The sequence below is a fragment of the Schistocerca nitens genome, chromosome 3, assembly GCF_023898315.1.
Source record: "Schistocerca nitens isolate TAMUIC-IGC-003100 chromosome 3, iqSchNite1.1, whole genome shotgun sequence".
Taxonomy (NCBI): Eukaryota; Metazoa; Arthropoda; class Insecta; order Orthoptera; family Acrididae; genus Schistocerca; species Schistocerca nitens.
In genome coordinates, this window is record NC_064616.1 from 49483855 (window position 1) to 49505960 (window position 22106).

A 22106-nucleotide genomic window follows, 5' to 3' on the forward strand; every position below is an offset into this window, starting at 1 on the left:
CAACAAACTGGCACATTCAAATCACTTTAATGAAACCATTTATGTCAGCATGGTAGGTCACATGATCACATAACAACAGTTCCATACCATCTACACCATTCCATAGCAACCAATGTACTCATTTAAGGCAGAGGATGTTTTCCAATGAGGTTCCAGTTGTAACTTTGCACTGTACCGTAATGTTTCTTAGTACTAACAATGGCTTTTTAAGGGGAGCTAAGGCTCTCGATCTATAAAGCTGGAGCCACACCTGACTATATGGAAGAGGAAATATGTTGTAATAGAATATATCCACGTGGATAAAGGAAATATGCTAGACATATATTAAAAGGCCACCAAACCCCTCCCCCTTCCCCCTCTAGGCAGCTGTGAAGGGGACATAATCATCTCTCTTCCTACTTTCTATTATTAGCTCCTCTTACTATCTTCCAGTTACATTTCTTTATTGCTCTTCCAAACAGTTTATATATTTTAGACTGAGCAGTGAAAGGCTGCACAAACCACTAACTGAACTGTGGTCTTTCAAATTATTATTGTACTTTCAAACAATGTTGTATATAGGAATTGTGACTGAATGCCACAGCTGTGTATGATATAATTAGGATACAACTGTTGGTTTTGGAATTAATGGAATGTATGACCTATCACAGCATATACATCATGGACCATACAGATCTTAACAGCAAAATAAATAAATAAATCTTGTAGAGAAGAGGTGGTCAACAACCTTTTCTCTGGGTGTCCCAGATTGAATGAAATTACACCTGTCTTCTTGCATAAACTTTTAAGCTTAGTCATCCAAAGCCACTGTGACAGTTCTGCTGGCAATATAGGATCCCACAACTAACAACACACATTTCTGATAAACTGTTTTTCAGCAGACACCCACATCTAACACCAACACAATGCACCCACAACACAATGTAATAGTAACATTCTGTAACATTTATATATTATCTGTACGAGGGCAGGCTATGAGTCAATAAATAAAACAGAATAAAAACAGGCTGTGTATGTACCTAATTCTACATTGTTTCTTTTGTGCAAAGAGTACCTTACTCTTACATGGAAGTTACTCAGAATATCCAGAACAATATCAATGAATGAAAACACATAAAATAAATTAACCTGCTAATTTATATGTGCCCAAAGACTGTGATTATTCTAATGAGAAAAGTGACAATCTAAATGGATTGTTAGGTCTACTATGAGGCCAAGGAAAAGAAATTCAAGGGACAGAGAGAACATTGATATTGTTGAAATTTTGTTTCTGTTTGTTGTACATGTTACGCAATAACATAATTCAAGTGCCAATTTGGACAATGAACTAGTTTTGCTCACATTGCCTTTTCAGGTGGTCATGTTGAGTATGTTTCATTCAAATGGTTACTCTGGTATAATAAGTCATCATAAAATGATGTATTTTTGACAGTTTATCAGCACAGGCACTCTCAAAATTGCTACAGGTTTATAAGAAGTCCCCTACACATTTCAACAACAAACAGACTGGTAGCTGAATTCCAACACACCATATTTTTCTTGAAGTTTATCTGTGGGAAGGACATCCCACAACCAATCGTATGCGAAAATGTCAAGAAAGTGCAAATACAGTATTGTAGAGGCAGCAATCAAAAGCATATGAAACAGCTGTGCCAAAGGCACATCAGAAAAAAATTACAGTAAATTCTCCATGAAGAATTAACTGCAAGAAAGCTTTGCACAAACTGTTCATTGCATTTGTTTAAGCTGACCAAAGCCAAATTTGAAAATCAATGGCAGCAATGTTTCAACTGTTTTACAATGAATCCTGGTGATATGTGCATTGATTTGCTTGTGTGTGTAAAATGGGGGTCCACCACTCCAAGCCAGGACCTTGAGAAATTAAAGGAGTGGGTAGAAACCAGTAAACTAACACCAAAAAAGGTGAAATAATTCTCCTCCTCCTCCACTACCGCCGCCGCCGCCAAAACTATTGAAAATATGCAATAAAACAATACTAACCAATTGTGGTGCAATTTAGATCACAATGATTCTCAGTCTAGTTTGTTATTGACCACAACTTGTAAATAATTTTTGAAATTACCGCATAATGGAAGCAACACTGAAATTCATGAAACATGCAATTTACTAAATTTCGTATTACAAAAAGTAATTACCTTTTCAAGAAATTTTATCTCACCAGAAAGAAAAGGTGATAGATAATCCAGAAACAATTCCTCATGTTGTCAAACTTCCTGCACTGAGGATTTATTGAAACAAGTAATATTTAAATTCCATTGTAACGCACATATTCAAAGCACAACTGATTTTTATCAATGTTAACATCAAAATTCTACTTATATTTTTACACTGTTAAAGTAATTGTATTTATACACAGTACTGGAGAGTCTTGGGAGATCCATTTGGTCTTAGACTCAATGAAAGGAAAATCCTGATGTCACCTCCATGTGACAGAGAAAAAGTAACATTTATCTCATACACGACTAATGACGTAAGGACCGAATATCCCTTGGGATATGGAGACCCATTTGACCAAGTGCCAACAGCCTCCTTGGAGGATGGATGAGCAAATAGAGGGCAATGTACTCTCTTGGCCTCAGAGTGGGAAACCACAACCACAGGTAGATGGGCCCAACAAGACTAACAGTGTAAGTTACAGAAGGAAAGGGGAAATCACCATGTTAAAGATCCATATGGTATCCCTAGCTCCACTGGACTGTGCTCTGAGGTACGGTTGTTCCTGAGAAGAAATATTCCGGAATAAGTCCGCAAACTGGTCTCCAAGTGGGAACTTACACAGGAGAACTAAGCACAACATTAAAACAGGAAGAGGAAAAGAGAGAGACCTTTATTGAGAACTGTTGCACGAAATATTAACGTGGTGAATAAGAAATAAATATTAGAAAATGTAGAGACAGAAATGGAGGGATATAATATAAGTGTTTTAGGGCTAAGTGACGTTCGACTGGAGGGAGAGGGAGAAGGAGAAGGAGAATCTGCCTCTGGGGATGGTTGGTTGGTTGGTTTGTTTAAAAGGGGGGGGGAGGGACCAAACTACAAGGTCATCAGTTCCTTGTTCCTAATAAAACAATGCCACAAGTGTGAGAATAAAACGGATGAGACATATAACACAAAACGAAAAGAAAGGAAAAACCACAAGAATGAAGGAAAGGCAACGAACACTAAAAGGAACAAAAGAAGACAAGAAAACAACAGAGAGATGCAAGAAACAGTTAGAAGAGAGTAAAACAAGAAAGCAGATTACAGTGGCTGGCCGACCACAAAAATAAAAAGGAAAAGCCAGCCACCCTGCAACACATCAATACCTCCACCCTAAAAGCACTAGGGTGGAGGACACAGAGGAACAAAGGACATGCACTAAAACTCAGATTGAATGATAAAACCCACCCTCACGGATTAAACGTAAAACCACATCAGCCAATGAGGCATTGTTTGATAAAAATCAATGATAACAAGTCCGGCAACCAAAGATGAAGTCGCAGGGCAGCCAAAGGAGGACAGAGCAGAAGAATATGGGCCACTGTCAACCGGGCGTCGCACCGACACTGAGGTGAGTCTTCACAGCGCAAGAGGTAACCATGGGTCGCCCAAGTGTGGCCAATGCGAAGCCGGCAGAGGACAACCGATTCCCTGCGAGAGGCCTGCATGGAAGACTTCCACACATTCATAGTCTCCTTAATGACATGGAGTTTGTTGTGTGTACTGTTATGCCAGTCCGTCTCCCAAAGACGAAAAAACCTGCGGCATAAGGCAGAACGCAAGTCAGTTACGGAGATGCCCATCTCCAGAAGTGGTTTCCATGTAGCCTGTTTGGCCAGCCTGTCAGCAAGTTCATTTCCTGGGATTCCGATGTGACCAGAGGTCCAGACGAACACCACTGAACGACTGGACCGTTCCAGGGTATAGATGGACTCCTGGATGGACGCTACCAAAGGATAACGAGGGTAGCACTTTTCGATAGTTTTCAGGTTGCTTAAGGAGTCAGTACAAAACAGAAAAGACTCCCCAGAGCATGAACGGAGTTACTGAAGTGCACGAGAAATGGCCACCACCTCTGCAGTGAATACACTGCAGCCATCGTGTAAGGAATTCTGTTCAATATGGCTGCCGTGAACGTAGGCAAAGCCAATGCGACTGTCAGCCATCGGTGTAAACCACTTCAGCGCTCCGGAACATGTCAAGAATAGAGAGGAAGTGACAGCGGATAGCCGCAGGGTTAACGGAGTCTTTAGGGTCACATGAAAGGTCCAGGCGAAGCTGCAGTGAGGCGTACACCATGGAGGCGTGTGTGAACGGACCGCAAGTAGAAATGGTGAAGGGAAGGAGTCTAGTTCGGAAAGAAGGGACCGCACACGAACCGCAATCGTTAGCCCCCACCTGGGCTGCCTATGCGGGAGATGGACTGCCGCGGGTGGGAAAAGGAGACAGTAATTTGGATGCTCAGGAGAACTACGAATGTGTGCTGCGTAACTGGCGAGCAGTTGTGCACGTCTGGTCTGCAGTGGAGGGACCCCAGCCTCCACCAGTACACTGGTCACCTGACTCGTCCTAATATCTCCTGTCACTAGTCGAACCCCGCAGTGGTGCACAGGGTTGAGTATATGCAATGCTGAGGGTGCTGCTGAACCATAAACTACACTACCATAGTCAATTCGGAATTGGACAAGGGCTCAGTCGAGCTGAAGCAGCGTAGAGCGATCTGCACCCCACTGGTGTTGCTCAGGCAACGGAGGGCATTGAGGTGCTGCCAGAACTTCTGGTAAAGCTGACGAAGATGAGGGAGTCCAGTCAATTGAGCATCGAAAACCAGTCCTAACAATCGATATGTCTCCACTACAGTGAGTAGATCATCATGAAGGTAAAGTTCTGGGTCTGGATGAACGACACAACACTGACAGAAGTGCATGACACATGACTCAGCGGCAGGAAACTGGAAGCTGTGGGCTAGAGCCCATGACTGCACCTTGTGGATGGCTCCCTGCAGGCAACGCTCAACAAAACCAGTATTGGAGCAGCAGTATGAAATGCAGAAGTCATCTGCATACAGAGAAGGTGACACTGAGGGCCCCGACAGCTGCTGCTGCTACACCGTTAATGGCCGATAAAAATAGACACACACTCAATACAGAGCCCTACAGGACTCCATTCTCGTGGATATGGATGGAACTATGGGAGGCACCAACATGGACACAGAAAGTACGGAGTGACAGGAAGTTTTCAATAAAAATCGGGAGGGGGCCCTGGAGATCCAACTCATACAATGTGGCAAGGATATGATGTTGCCAGGTCATGTCGTATGCTTTACATAAGTCAAAAAAGACGGCAACCAGGTGTTGGCATCTGGAAAAGGCCGTTCGGATGGCAGACTCAAGGGACACAAGATTATCAGTGGTAGAGTGACCCTGGTGGAAGCCTCCCTGACATGGAGCCAGTAGGCTACGTGACTCCAGGACCCAACCCAACCGCTGACACACCATACGTTCCAGCAGCTTACAAAGAACACTGGTGAGGCTGATGTGCCGATAGCTATACACATCAAGAAGGTTTTTACCGGGTTTGAGCAACGGAATGATGGTGCTCTCCCGCCACTGCGATGGAAAGATGCCATCGCACCAGATTTGGTTAAGACGACGAGGAGATGTCGCTTGTAATCAGATGAGAGATGTTTCATCATCTGGCTGTGGATCTGATCAGGCCCAGGAGCTGTGTTGGGGTAATGTGCAAGGGCACTGAGGAGCTTTCACTCTGTAAATGGGGTGTTATAGGATTCACTGTGGCATGTAGTGAATGAGAGGACTTTCCCTTCCAGCTGCATACTGAGAGCGTGAAAGGCTGGGGGGGGGGGGGGGGGGGGTAATTCTCCATCGCAGAGGCTCGAGCAAAGTGCTCGGCAAAGTGCTCGGCAAAGTGCTCGGCAAAGTGCTCGGCAAAGTGCTCGGCAAAGTGCTCGGCAATCGCGTTTGCAATGGTAGATGACACACCATTTATGGTAACACCAGGAACACCTGTTTGGGTCTGGGGCTGTTGCTCCCGAAGCAAAGTAGGTGGAGCGCTAGCAACAGGGAGGGAAATGCCCCCCCACCATCAAGGCGGCAGGTGTAGTGTTCCGGCTCTGAGAGGTGACTGGGGATGGCAGAGCTGATGGCGCCAGAACTAAAGCAATGTCATTCGTAAAGGATGTAGGCGTTCAAATTTTCTCTTAGCTCAGTGGAGGTCACTTGGTCCAGGGTCTTGTACTCAATGATTTTCCTTTCTTTCTAGAGAATCCTGCAGTCTGCCAAGCAAGGCGAATGGTGCTCTCTTAAGTTGACACAGATGGGAGGTGGGGCACATGGAGTATTGGGATGTGATGGGCATCCACAATCTCGACATGTGACGCTGGAAGTACAGAAGGAAGACATATGGCCAAAGTTCCAGCATTTAAAGAACCACATCAGGCAAGGGATATAGGGCTTTACATCACAGCGGTAGACCATCAACTTGACCTCGTGCAATGTATCACCCTTGAAGGCCAAGATGAAGGCGCCGATGGCAACCTGTGGACATGCCAGACGAAATGTACACTTTGCTTCACTAAACTGGTGCGAAGCTCATCGTCAGACTGCAAAAGAAGGTCCCTGTGAAATATGATACCCTGGACAATATTTAAGCTCTTATGCGGCGTGATGATTACAGAAACATCTCTCAGCTTGTCACAAGTGACTGGGCAGAGGATGCTGTTTTGCTCAAGACTGACCCATATCTCATTTTGGACAATCCCACCACCTCCCCATACTTGTACTCTAAATGCTCACCAAAAAAACTGAGGTTTCATCACCATGAAAGATTCTCCATCAGCTCTCGAACATACAAGGTACCGGGGTGAATAAGATCCGCAGCCATCCTTAGCCTGACATTCCTCTCATGGTGTGGCCAGGGAGGGGAACGATTTGGGGTCGTACTTCTGTGCATTGAATTGAGCTCATGAACGCTTAGAGACTGCTGGTTTTTCACCACCAGCAAGAGATGGACTACGCTTCATTGCATGTCATCCGTCCTGATGCCACCCACTCTAACCAGGGGCTCTCCCCACGCGCAGCTAAGGCCACCTGGCAGCAAGGGACACTGCACAGTGCATGGCGGAAAATGCACCCAGGAAGGTGTCCTTGCCCAATAGATGGAGAATGAACGGGACTGAAATGCAAGGACGAGAAAGGGGGCTAAAGATCTCAATGCATGATGCACCATGCAGGTGTCCTTCCCCAAATGGCTCGCTCTTTGGGAAAATTTTGAAGAATGGAGGTCAAACTGTACAGGGGATTATCACATAAAGGCTGAAACGTGTGAAACTCTTTTTAGTCACCTCTTACGACAGGCAGGAATACCTCTGGCCTATTCTTACCCCCGGACCTGCATTAGGGGCATTCCATCAGGCAATGGAGCTTTGTTCAATTTTAACAATTTCAGCTGTTTCTCAACACCGACAGTATTACCTATTTTGTTCACCTTTTGAGAGGTACGAGGTTGAAATTGGGGCATTTCTCCTGAGGTTTCCTTTGTAAAGGAACATTTGAACATTGAGTTAAGCATTTCATTTTTTGCTTTGCTACCTTCAATTTCAGATCCTGTCTATTCACTGGGGACTGCTGATTAACTTGGTACCACAAGCAGTCCAGAATTTTTCTGGGTTCCGTGAAATATCATTTGACAATATTCTGCTATGATGGTCATCAAAGGCACCGTGCATTGCTCTCTTGACAGCCAAATGTGTTTCATAGAGCAATTCTACATCTATAGCCCTACGCTTTATTTTCACCTATTATGCAGTAATCTCTGTTTCTTTACCGTGACTGCACAGACGTTTAAACTCTCCTTTGTACGCTGGTAATCATTTCTGCCACAACTGTGTCATGCTTACTGATACCAGTTTCAATATGGACACCTGCAAAGAGGTCAGGTTTATGTGCTGCCTTTAGATCCAATATAGTACCACCATGAGTAGGGCTCCTAACTATCTGTTCTAGATAGTTTTTACATAAGACATTTAGTAGTGCTTCATAGCGTATTTTTATCATGCCCACCATTAACAAAACTGTAATTTTCCCAATTAATTGTTGGATGACTAAAGCCTCCATTGATGATTACAGTATGATTGGGGAACTGACGAAGAAGTGAACTGAAGTTTCCTCTGAAGTTTTCAGTTACATCAGGAGATAAGTCTGGTGGGCGAGAGAAGGATCCAACTATCATTTTGTGCCCACCCCTGATACTGAATCTTGCCCAAACAATTTCAGATGCAGCTTCAATTTCTATCTCAGTGGATTTGAGTTTCTCGTCAACTGCGACAAATACACCACCTCCAATTCCCACTCGCCTATCCTTTCAATATACACTTAAATTTTCCCAAAAAATCCCACTGCTATCAATTTAAGTTTTCAACCAGCTTCCTGTAGCTAGTATCACTGCTTTGCACGAGCATTTCAAACTCTGGCAGTTTGTTGCGAATGCTTTGGCAGTTAACCATTATAATAGGAATACTCTCATCTGTGGGAGGCATTTCGATCTTACACTGATACGTCTGGGTTTCCTACAGCTATCATTAAGTAGACTGGATGGAAAGTCACCTAATAATAATAATAATAATAATAATAATAATAATAAAAACTTGTGTGCACCCCAACGTAGTCAGCTACCTGTGTAGCAGCCTCTGTTGTGTAGTGCACACCTGAGCCATTTAGGGGGATGCTGCAGTTCTCAATCCTATGGTGCAAGTACAAGAAGTCACAGCTTAGCTTTCACAGAACCTTCAAAGCCTCTTGTTCAGTCCTTCCACTCCGCTCAGAACCAAAGGGCCACAATCAGTTCTGGGGACAATGCTGCAAATTGTGAGCTTAGTTGGAACTCCATGCACATGGCTGGTCTTCTCAACCACCTCTACTAGTCGCCAGAATGACCAGAGCCAAGACAACAGGCATCATTTGTTCCAACACGTGTCACAATCTGCAGTTGGCTGCATCCTGTTCCCTGAATGGCTGGTGGAATAGCCTCTTCAACATGTTAAATGAGACCTCCAGGCATAGGCACTGAGTGCACATGGTGTCCTTTCCTGTCCCTTGTCATTTCCCTAATAAGTACCATTATTCACTATATGTTTGAACTACTGACAATTAATGGACCACTACCCTCTTGTGTTTGCCTCCTCTTATTCTGTGAAAGATAGCACCTCATACTTGTTGGTTAGGGGGATCAGTACAACACCCTGAGTTCTCCCTGGTCACCATCCACCCTGTACAGGATGCTTAGATCTATCATTGACATGCCATTCACAGTCAAGTACACAAGTAATGACAGATCCTGTACTTTCTGCAGAGGAGACAAGATCCACAGGAAAAAAAAGTACTTGAGGTACCTCTGGTACCGGTATCATAGGTACACGACTCTCGGGAGCTCTTCCAACACACTGATTCGTACCAGCTGTCAATCATTTCACAGTAGTCAGGATGATTTCCAGCTACTTACGAATGTAAATCAACTCGTCCTGTGTTCGAGGACAGCATTCACAGTGGGGTTGCATTTTGGTTGGTGCAATGTATTAAAAAACAGTGAACCAATAATTTTAAATGAAGCCCACTGATTATATTTTGATGTGTCGAGCTAAAAAGTTGTAAATTTCCTATAAGAATTAAAGCATATACACAAAACATGATCTCTATTAAAGCAACACAAAAACCTGTAGTAAAAACTACTAGTTTCCTAAAGCATTTTGAGGTTAATTACAGTTGTTAGCGAACTTGAAAACAGAGTTAATTGATGGTATATGCAAGTAATATTTACAGCTATCCCTCTTCAAGGGAATTGTTTCAATTTCAATGATAAAAATTCACTGACTCTTCTCTTCTCTCTCACTGTTGACATATAAGTATAGCCCCACTAGCTACACAAAAGAGAGGCATTGCCAACCTATGAGCATTAGAGAAACGCCACTGCGACTGATGCCGGCCCTGATCTAAACTTTAGCCTAGCGCTTCACATAGATCTATGATTCACACTGAAAAAATATTTGATGTTGCTGCAGTAACTAAGGTTGCAGTAGGAAATACAACTTCTTAAGGCATTATCAACAACCTAAAATAAATTAATTCATTAATTAAACTGGAGGAGGGAAAAAGAGGGAAAAAGAGAGAAAAATGGTTCAAATGGCTCTGAGCACTATGGGACTTAACATCTATGGTCATCAGTCCCCTAGAACTTAGAACTACTTAAACCTAACTAACCTAAGGACATCACACAACACCCAGTCATCACGAGGCAGAGAAAATCCCTGACCCCGCCGGGAATCGAACCCGGGAACCCGAGCGTGGGAAGCGAGAACGCTACCGCACGACCACGAGCTGCGGACGAAAAAGAGAGAAGTACAACATAAAACAGCCTAGGAAAAAGCCACATTTCAGTAGGGTACAAAATAAGAACCTAATGAAATGCTCAGTATCAAATGAATAACAAACCAAAACGTGCCAAGGATTATGAAAAAAAGAATATTGCCTCTTCACACAGTTTAAAATTACTTACGCAGCAGATAGGAAATCCTTCATATTCTTTTTTTGATATCATCTTTACCGGTCTCGAAACAAAGTTCACTCGAGAACTTCAAATCACAGGATTTATCTGCCGAAGTTCCAGTCTCTGGTACTGCCAATGGAAATAAATTTAAAAAAATACTGTAATTTTGTGTGACAAGAAACACACACACACACACACACACACACACACACACAAGACAATAAACAGCAGCAATGACAATGATAACTGCATACTTAAAAACCAATGTAGGTTATACAATTGGTGAACCAAAAATCAATTACATTAATCAAGAACGTGAGAGAAAGATATACTTGCAGTATAACAACTGTTGCACTCTCTAGCACACCTGCATGGTGGCAAAAATAAACAAAACAGGCATAATACAACTACAATCCCATGATCTGTGATCAATAATTTTCACAAAACAGTCAACTAGTGACAAAAAAAAAAAAAAAAAAAAAAAAAAAAAAAAAAAAAAAAGTAAAGCCATTAAAGAGCACAAAGACTAAGTATGAAGAATTATTTAGTATTTATACTAAAAGTTTGCACTGAATTATAATTTAAGCTATCAGGCATCATCCAACTGGGAACCAATTACATGTGGGGTCCCACAAGGTTCCATTTTAGGGCCCTCCATTTTTCTTGTGTATATCAATGACCTTTCATCAGTAACATTACCAGATGCCAAGTTCGTTTTGTTTGCCGATGATACAAACATTGCAATAAATAGCAAATTAAGTGTAGTCTTAGAAAGATCGGCTAATAAAATATTTGTGGACATTAATCACTGGTTCCTAGCCAAGTCTTTGTCACTAAACTTTGAAAAAACACACTACACGCAGTTCAGAACTTCTAAGGGGTGTCCAAGAGTATATGCCTAACATACGATGACAAGCAGATAGAAGAAGGGGACAGTGTTAAATTCTTCGGATTACAGCTTGATAATAAATTCAACTGGGAGGAGCACACCACAGAACTGTTGAAGCGTCTTAATAAATCTCTATTTGCAATGTGAATTGTGTCAGACATAGGGGATATAAAAATGAAAAAGCTGGCACACTAGGCTTACTTTCATTCCATAATGTCACATGGGATTATTTTTTGGGGTAATTCATCAAGTCAAACTAACGTTTATGGGCACAAAAATGTGCAGTAAGAGTTATATGTGGTGAGAACTCAAGAACATCCTGCAGAAGCCTGTTTAGGGAACTAGGGATACTAACTACTGCTTCCCAACATATTTATTCCTTAATGAAATTTGTCACAAATTACTCTGGTACAAAAATGTGTGCATTATTCAGGAACACACATTTTCAATAACTTGCCAGCTGCCATAAAAAGATTAACAACCAATGAAATTCAGTTTACGAGAAGCCTAAAGGATTTATTGGTGACCAAGTTCTTCTACTCCATTGATAAATTTCTCAGTAGAACCAACTGATTTGTGTATTTGTGTGTGTGTGTGTGTGTGTGTGTGCGCACAATCTAACTTCTGCACCATTTCAGTGCAGTAATGTGCTTCATTGTAAGTAAGTATTATAGTAATTCTATTACATGTTTATTACCCTACAAATAAAAAAAAACTTTTTTTTTTAAATTCAGTGCATTAAGGTTTGTGAAATGGTTCTTTCATTAAAAAAATGACGATCATTCCACTTGGGACCTGTGAAATGATACATTAGCTTATTTGTTTGAGTTGTAAATATTTGTCATGTATTATTGTTTTTCTGACATGTTCTACATCCTGTAGAAACTCCTCACTACGGATCGATTGGAATAAAAGTAAATCTAATCTGATCTTCAATATCTTTTCATGATATTGAGGCAGAAATAATGTCACCATTTGACCAGGCTACCATATGCCTAAATAATGTCACAAATAAATAGCATCCAAACTTTATATTCTGAAATGAGTACATACATCATCATAAAAAGATGACAGATTTTAATCAACTGGAAGTGAAGTAATTACAAGATTGGCAAAGCTAATCACAGTATTATGGGGAAAACCTACATTTAAAAAGGGCATAAGAGCCATCTCACCAAAAGCAAAACCAAACTACAGAGTATTTTTAATAATCGATAAAAGTAAAATTGTTGCAGCAAAGTTCAAGTTGCCTACACAATATAAAATACAAATTGGATCAAAGTAATTTCTTTGCAACTGCATATGTAATACTTAGGTATCTGCTAGTAAGAAAGGGAGCTCCTGAAAAATGGTTTAGGAAAGCATTTTCTACTGTAAGTTGAAATTAATTTTCTCTATTTTTAAAAAAGAAATTATTTAGTATTTCTGTTACTAATATATTGAAATTAATTGTTATGCCATAATGTAAACATGCCTTTTAATGAAATAAAACACTGTATTTCTTACTGTCTCATTCTGTCACAGTAGAAGAAGCAGCTTAAATAATACAAAAAATTCTAATGGTATTTTCAATGCAAGTATGTTTCACAAGTTAAGAAATTCCGGGAAAATCATATAATTTGCAAATAATAAACACCTTAAACATTGTAACATTGAAATTCATTTTTTTATAACTTGTCCCATTTGGTCACAGATTAAGAAAGTAGTTTGAAGACACCCTGGAAATCCAGAATTTTTTTTATCTTAACTAACATTTGATATTTATTGCAGTGTGTGTTTCATTAATATTTCTTCAATTAGCAATAGGCCTAGTGTGACTAAAGTGATAAATTCTATATAATCTTCACATAATACAGCATGACAGTAAGTTTATTATAAAGGCAGTGTTGATGGAAAAAAAAAAGATGAAATAAATAATGGTGACTTTTGTTCTAGGGATCAAGTTTAACAGGTTAGGTCTCTACTGGATGCAATTCATGATATCTATGTTATACCTAACACACTCTGCACACAGTTTATTTCAGACGAAAATCAAACAAAGATTCCTGAGCACACACTAAATAATGAAGTCAATTGGCAATTGATTGACAAAAAGACAGATATTTATGTGGGTTCCTCTGTTGATGTTAAGCTGAAAGCCAGAAAGTCAATTTAGTACTTGATGTGACAAGTTCTAACAGTAGATGATACACAAGACGTGATCTCCTTCAGAAAAAAACAGTGGGAACAACACACTGGATCACCAGATCCTACTCATATCAGATATCAGCTTCATCCCGCAATGTAATGATGATGTTGCATGTGATGTCATGTGTGCAAACAGGAAAGAGAACTTTTTTTGTGTTTATATTAGTTTTTGGAATGTAGGGTGTTGTGAACTGATTTGTAGCGTACTGTAAGGATATATCACAAGGTAAAATGTTTGGTTGTGAGTTTGTGAGCTCAATGAATGTGAATACAATACAGTGAGATGACAACAGTCATGGGATAGCAATATGCACATATACAAATGGCAGTAGTATCGCATACACAAGGTATAAAAGGCCATTGCATTGGTGGAGCTGTCATTTGTACTCAGGTGATTCATGTGGAAAGGTTTCCAATGTGACTACAGCCACACGAAAGGAATTAACAGACCATCAACATGGAATGGTAGTTGGAGCTAGACGTATGGGACGTTCCATTTCAGAAATTGTTAGGGAATTCAATATTCCAAGATCCACAGTGTCAAGAGTGTGACGAGAATACCAAATTTCAGGCATTACCTCTCACCAGGGGCCACGCAGTGGCCGATAGTCTTTAACTAACGGCTGAGAGTAGCGTTCATGTAGAGTTGTCAATGCTGACAGACAAGCAACAGTGCATGAAATAACTGCAGAAATCAATGTGGGATGTATGACAAACATATCCATTAGAACAGTGCAGCGATATGTGGTGTTAACGGCTATGACGGCAGACGACCCACGAGTGTCTCTGCTAACAGCATGCCATCGCCTACAGAGTCTCTTCTGGCTAGTGACCATACTGGTTGGATCCTAGATGATGGGTCAGATGAGTCCCAAACTCAGTTGGTAAGAGCTGATGGTAGGGCTTGAGTGTGGTGCAGACCCCACAAAGCCAAGGACCCGAGCTGTCAACAAGGCACTGGTAAGCTGGTGGTGGCTCAATGATGATGATGAGCTGTGTTTACATGGAATGGAGTGGGTCCTCTGATTCAAGTGAACCAGTCATTGGCTGGAAATCATTATGTTCAGCTACTTGGAAACAATTTGCAGCCAATCACTGATTTTATGTTCCCAAACAACGATGTCATGTCACCAGGCCACAACTATTCACAACTGGTTTGATGAACATTCTGAATAATTTGTGCACACGATTTGGCCACCCAGATCACCTGAAGTAAATCCCATCTAACATTTATGGTACATTATTGAGAGGTCAGTTCGTGCACAGCATCCTGCACCAGCAACATTTGCGCAGTTATGGATGGATATAGAGTCGGCATGGCTTCATATTTCTGCAGGGGACTTCCAACAACTCGTTGAGCCCATGTGACATCAAGATGATGCACTATGCCGGGAAAAACGAAGTCCGACACAATATCAGAAGGTATCCCATGACTTTTGGTCACCTCAGTGTATCTTAAATGAAGTGACATACTGATAAGTCGTGTAGCCAGAGATCTACCTTACGGTGAAAGGTGACAGTTTGGTTACAAGTTGTGATGTTGCACTAAATGCTTCAGTTGACCCTCAAACTTAAATTAAAAGCTGATAATACTTCATGGGTACCTAGGTCTTATATAATTCAGATTTTTGATATGGTGGACACTGACCACTGACAAAGGTTTTTCATTCCCTGCCGCCGTTGGATAAGCAGCTGCAGCAGCAAGTCGTATACTCCTAGCTCACTCATTTCTTATATAGTTTAATTCTTAATTTCTTTGCGTGTTTTTGGTACTTGCATTGTTTGATACATAAATTTCGGGCGTATTATAGTATTTGAGAGTTGTAGCATCGCGTTTTAGTACCTGAATAGTGTAAATTCGCATAGTCTCCTTCCGCTGCCGAGCAGTGTGTCAGCAGTGCGCAAGTAGCAGCATTACTGCATTTACTAGGCAATCTTGTATTTTAATAACCGTTTAAATTTTGTCGATTTGTTTGCGCTGTCTGTAGATTAGTTCAGACGTTCTTTGCAAAACAGTTTTTAGCATGGATAGGGACTGCAACTGCTGTGTTCGGATGCAGGCTGAGTTGGCATCCCTTCGCTCCCAGCTTCAGGCAGTGTTGGCTTCGGTCACACAGCTTGAGGCTGTTGCCAATGGGCATCACTGTGGGGGTCCGGATGGGGGTTTGTCGGGGATGGCCAGCTCGTCCCTCGCATCCCCCAATCGGACTAAGACTGTGGTTGCCCAGGATACTGCCCGCATTGAGGCTGATCCCTCACCTGTGGTAGAGTGGGAGGTCGTCTCAAGGTGTGGCAGGGGGCGAAAGACATTCCGGAGGGCTGAACGGAAGGCCTCTCCAGTTTGTCTGACGAACCGGTTTCAGGCTCTGTCTCAGGCTGATACTGATCTTCGGCCTGACATGGCTGCTTGTCCTGTTCCAGAGGTTGCCCCTCAGTCTGCAAGATCCGGGCAGTCGCAGAGGGTGGGCTTACTGGTAGTTGGGAGCTCCAACGTCAGGCGCGTAATGGGGCTCCTTAGGGAAATGGCAGCAAGAGAGGGGAAGAAAACCAATGTGCACTCCGTGTGCATACCGGGGGGAGTCATTCCAGATGTGGAAAGGGTCCTTCCGGATGCCATGAAGGGTACAGGGTGCACCCATCTGCAGGTGGTCGCTCATGTCGGCACCAATGATGTGTGTCGCTATGGATCGGAGGAAATCCTCTCTGGCTTCCGGCGGCTATCTGATTTGGTGAAGACTGCCAGTCTCACCAGCGGGATGAAAGCAGAGCTCACCATCTGCAGCATCGTCGACAGGACTGACTGCGGACCTTTGGTACAGAGCCGAGTGGAGGGTCTGAATCAGAGGCTGAGACGGTTCTGCGACCATGTGGGCTGCAGATTCCTCGACTTGCGCCATAGGGTGGTGGGGTTTCGGGTTCCGCTGGATAGGTCAGGAGTCCACTACACGCAGCAAGCGGCTACACGGGTAGCAGGGGTTGTGTGGCGTGGACTGGGCGGTTTTTTAGGTTAGATGGCCTCGGGCAAGTACAGAAAGGGCAACAGCCTCAAAGGGTGCGGAGCAAAGTCAGGACATGCGGGGACCAAGCAGCAATCGGTATTGTAATTGTAAACTGTCGAAGCTGCGTTGGTAAAGTACCGGAACTTCAAGCGCTGATAGAAAGCACCGAAGCTAAAATCGTTATAGGTACAGAGAGCTGGCTTAAGCCAGAGATAAATTCTGCCGAAATTTTTACAAAGGTACAGATGGTGTTTAGGAAGGACAGATTGCATGCAACCGGTGGTGGAGTGTTCGTCGCTCTTACTAGTAGTTTATCCTGTAGTGAAGTAAAAGTGGATAGTTCCTGTGAATTATTATGGGTGGAGGTTACACTCAACAACCGAGCTGGGTTAATAATTGGCTCCTTTTACCGACCTCCCGACTCAGCAGCGTTAGTGGCAGAACAACTGAGAGAAAACTTGGAATACATTTCACATAAATTTCCTCAGCATGTTATAGTCTTAGGTGGAGATTTCAATTTACCAGATATAGACTGGGACACTCAGATGTTTAGGACGGGTGGTAGGGACAGAGCATCGAGTGACATTATACTGAGTGCACTATCCGAAAATTACCTCGAGCAATTAAACAGAGAACCGACTCGTGGAGATAACATCTTGGACCTACTGATAACAAATAGACCCGAACTTTTCGACTCCGTAAGTGCAGAACAGGGAATCAGTGATCATAAGGCCGTTGTAGCATCCCTGAATATGGAAGTTAATAGGAATATAAAAAAAGGGAGGAAGGTTTATCTGTTTAGCAAGAGTAATAGAAGGCAGATTTCAGACTACCTAACAGATCAAAACGAAAATTTCTGTTCCGACACTGACAATGTTGAGTGTTTATGGAAAAAGTTCAAGGCAATCGTAAAATGCGTTTTAGACAGGTACGTGCTGAGTAAAACTGTGAGGGACGGGAAAAACCCACCGTGGTACAACAACAAAGTTAGGAAACTACTGCAAAAGCAAAGAGAGCTTCACTCCAAGTTTAAACGCAGCCAAAACCTCTCAGACAAACAGAAGCTAAGCGATGTCAAAGTTAGCGTAAGGAGGGCTATGTGAGAAGCGTTCAGTGAATTCGAAAGTAAAATCCTATGTACAGACTTGACAGAAAATCCTAGGAAGTTCTGGTCTTACGTTAAATCAGTAAGTGGCTCGAAACAGCATATCCAGACACTCCGGGATGATGATGGCATTAAAACAGAGGACGACACGCGTAAAGCTGAAATACTAAACACCTTTTTCCAAAGCTGTTTCACAGAGGAAGACCGCACTGCAGTTCCTTCTCTAAATCCTCGCACAAACGAAAAAATGGCTGACATCGAAATAAGTGTCCAAGGAATAGAAAAGCAACTGAAATCACTCAACAGAGGAAAGTCCAATGGACCTGACGGGATACCAATTCGATTCTACACAGAGTACGCGAAAGAACTTTCCCCCCTTCTAACAGCCGTGTACCGCAAGTCTCTAGAGGAACGGAGGGTTTCAAATGATTGGAAAAGAGCACAGGTAGTCCCAGTCTTCAAGAAGGGTCGTCGAGCAGATGCGCAAAACTATAGACCTATATCTCTGACGTCGATCTGTTGTAGAATTTTAGAACATGTTTTTTGCTCAAGTATCATGTCGTTTTTGGAAACCCAGAATCTACTATGTAGGAATCAACATGGATTCCGGAAACAGCGATCGTGTGAGACCCAACTCGCGTTATTTGTTCATGAGGCCCAGAAAATATTAGATACAGGCTCCCAGGTAGATGCTATTTTTCTTGACTTCCGGAAGGCGTTCGATACAGTTCCGCACTGTCGCCTGATAAACAAAGTAAGAGCCTACGGAATATCAGACCAGCTGTGTGGCTGGATTGAAGAGTTTTTAGCAAACAGAACACAGCATGTTGTTATCAATGGAGAGACATCTACAGACGTTAAAATAACCTCTGGCGTGCCACAGGGAAGTGTTATGGGACCATTGCTTTTCACAATATATATAAATGACCTAGTAGATAGTGTCGGAAGTTCCATGCGGCTTTTCGCGGATGATGCTGTAGTATACAGAGAAGTTGCAGCATTAGAAAATTGTAGCGAAATGCAGGAAGATCTGCAGCGGATAGGCACTTGGTGCAGGGAGTGGCAACTGTCCCTTAACATAGACAAATGTAATGTATTGCGAATACATAGAAAGAAGGATCCTTTATTGTATGATTATATGATAGCGGAACAAACACTGGTAGCAGTTACTTCTGTAAAATATCTGGGAGTATGCGTGCGGAACGATTTGAAGTGGAATGATCATATAAAATTAATTGTTGGTAAGGCGGGTGCCAGGTTGAGATTCATTGGGAGAGTGCTTAGAAAATGTAGTCTATCAACAAAGGAGGTGGCTTACAAAACACTCGTTCGACCTATACTTGAGTATTGCTCATCAGTGTGGGATCCGTACCAGGTCGGGTTGACGGAGGAGATAGAGAAGATCCAAAGAAGAGCGGCGCGTTTCGTCACATGGTTATTTGGTAACCGTGATAGCGTTACGGACATGTTTAGCAAACTCAAGTGGCAGACTCTGGAAGAGAGGCGCTCTGCATCGCGGTGTAGCTTGCTCACCAGGTTTCGAGAGGGTGCGTTTCTGGATAAGGTATCGAGTATATTGCTTCCCCCTACTTATACCTCCCGAGGAGATCACGAATGTAAAATTAGAGAGATTAGAGCACGCACGGAGGCTTTCAGACAGGGAGGTAATGACAGTGGCACGTAAAGTGCCCTCCGCCACACACCGTTGGGTGGCTTGCGGAGTATGAATGTAGATGTAGATGTAGATGTAGACATCAGTGATGTTTCACAGGCTGGTGAATTTTATATCCTGTCTGAGTCCCATTCCATCACACATCTATTTTTACTTATTTACAAAATACTAATTAACATTTCTATAATTTTATTTTGTTAAAATTATATTTAGGCCTACACCATTTTATATCCATAGAAGGAGAGTTGCTGTTTCAATTGAAATTTAATTTTGAAGCACGATACAGGTTAAAATATTATGCAAATGTCCCATTCCATCACATGGAATGGGTCACAGAACTTATTAATAAAGAGGTGTCACTATTAAGTCACAATTAGAGAGTGCTGTCTATCAGAGTGTCAGATCATCAAAAGAGGGAAATGAGGACAGCATAGGAGTCTATTATCAGATTGTAAAGCTGCACGATGAGGTGACTTCGACATGTTCTTTTCTGAGTGCTCCACCTAATTACAATGGAGGCAAGCAGCATGGCAACTGTTTTACAAAGAATCTGCTTTGAAAGCTATTCTGTAGCTTATTATTACATACTACTCATGTTCCCTTAAAGACTGGTGCATGGACTTATACTCATGGATGATTATAGCATTCAAATGTGCATGATGTGTGCTTGCTTTTATAGCAAGTGTGTGTGTGTGTGTGTGTGTGTGTGTGTGTGTGTGTGAGTGCGTGTGTGTGTGAGTGCGCGCGCGCGCGCGCGCGTACCTGTCTGCAACTAAATGTGTCATCTTTATGGTGAGTAGCAATCTATCATTTTCATAATATTGTTATTGGCAAAGGTGAGTAGTCATGTAAATATAAAACAGGTTGCTGATATTCTCATAATTCAGGATGTTGTAAATGCTGCTTGCATTATTCTTCTTCCATTAACAATATGCAGTTGTAAAGTTGTCTTGTAATGTTAGTAGTAAGTCGCTGATGTATAAAACGAGAGGAGGATTCAAGGGGGTGGGGGGAGGGGAGCTAAAGCAACAAAGTTTCTTATTGTACAAATAAAAAGTGAAACCAACTCTACGACATTCTCCCAATTAAAAAGGCTATGATGTCTTTCGTATACCATGCTTTGCATTAGCCCTATCAGGAGGCAGCTTGGTGAGCATGGCCACTTTAGCTCTCTTGTGGCACTGGAAATGAATACACCTACTTGTGATACAGTAGGGCAGGCAAGTGGCTGTATGACATGGCCAAGCTCCACTTTCTGACCCTTTCCATCTCCACTTCATTCCCTAGTCATGGGGAGTCAGCTGCTGGCTTGGCACTGTAACATTAATGACAGTCAGCTCCTGTGCAGCTCTGTGAAGAAGACTGGCCTGCACAGTCAAAAGCTTTTGCTGGGTCATAAAATATGCCCATTGGCAGCATCCATATTTTTAAATTATTATTAGGTTTTACTATTTCTAAGCAAAAAAGAATAACATGCTTTGTTGACTTATGTGACATTCTCAATGTCAGAATTTCAGTCTTTTATGAGTTGTGGTAACTGAAATAAGCAACTACACTATTATACATTGGGATGAAATTATGTTTAGAACACATGTAATGATGTTGTTCGAAAGTCTTTGGTGCAACATAAATAATTTAATGGGTAAAGGTAGCAACTCACTGAATCCTTGAGGCACTAGGTCATCAGTGGGCAGATAAATAAGGCTGACTGAGGCAAATCAGCACGCAGCTGTTCACTGAGTTTTTACATTTGAAGAGTAAACTATTAATGTTATTGGTCTGTAATTTTAAGCTTCTGCTGTTTTGCTTTTCTTGTGTGAATGTCACTACTGGTTATCTGCCTGGGAAGATATATGCACGAAACTGATTATAATGACAACCCCATTCAAATAAAATCCTGTTGGTAGTATTGGGCCATACCATTTTGAGACTATAACCTCTATTGGTTTCAAAACAATGAAATGCCCAAAAGGATTTTATTCGAACTGATGTCGATCATGGAAGCCTTTAACACTTATAACATTCTGATCTGTTCACATGCAATTGACAAGAATAATGGACTGACGAAACTGATAAGAGCTAGAGGCTATATAGACACTAAATTACACATCTGAACAATTTCATCTCTAATCATACAGGTCAAGAGTGAATATGTCACATTATTATTTCAAAGGTTTCAGAAAAAAATGTGTGTCAAAAGTCCAGAAGACTCCTCTGAAAAACTAAAATACCTTGATTTTCTGGTAATCTGTTGAAACATTTAGACGTCTCTAAATGGGATTATTTGTGAACATGTAATGAAAGGGAAAATAAAAAATGGATTAAAAGTTACACGCCATAGTGTTATGAAATTATTTTTAAATGAAAACCTTATTCACAATACTCTCAGAGATGACTAACACATACACACTTCTGAGCCTTTTTTCCATCTGTAATTTGGAAAAATAAACTACAAAAATATGTAATTTTTAACAATTTCAAAATTATGTTTTGAAAATATGAATAGTCACAGGAGGCTAACTTTCATGAGTAATGATACAGTGGAAAGACCGCTAACTGTCAGCTACGCCATTAATGCTTGAAATTCTTAAACTATTAAAATATTTCTATGTAAAGATGAGAGAACCTGAATTTTTTTTCTTCTTAATTATTTTCTCTAAAACCCCCATCCTGAATAGTCTGCAAATTGCATGG

General features: G+C 41.7%; 1 protein-coding gene across 1 annotated transcript in view; it reads right to left on the minus strand.

The window, feature by feature from the left end:
• LOC126249065 (uncharacterized) overlaps positions 1 to 22106 on the minus strand; it is a 54740-nt gene that overhangs the window by 17205 nt on the left and 15429 nt on the right. The window contains exon 2 of the mRNA XM_049950716.1: positions 10570 to 10689. The gene's annotated coding sequence lies outside the window, so the exon portion shown is untranslated. The remainder of the gene's footprint in view (positions 1 to 10569; positions 10690 to 22106) is intronic.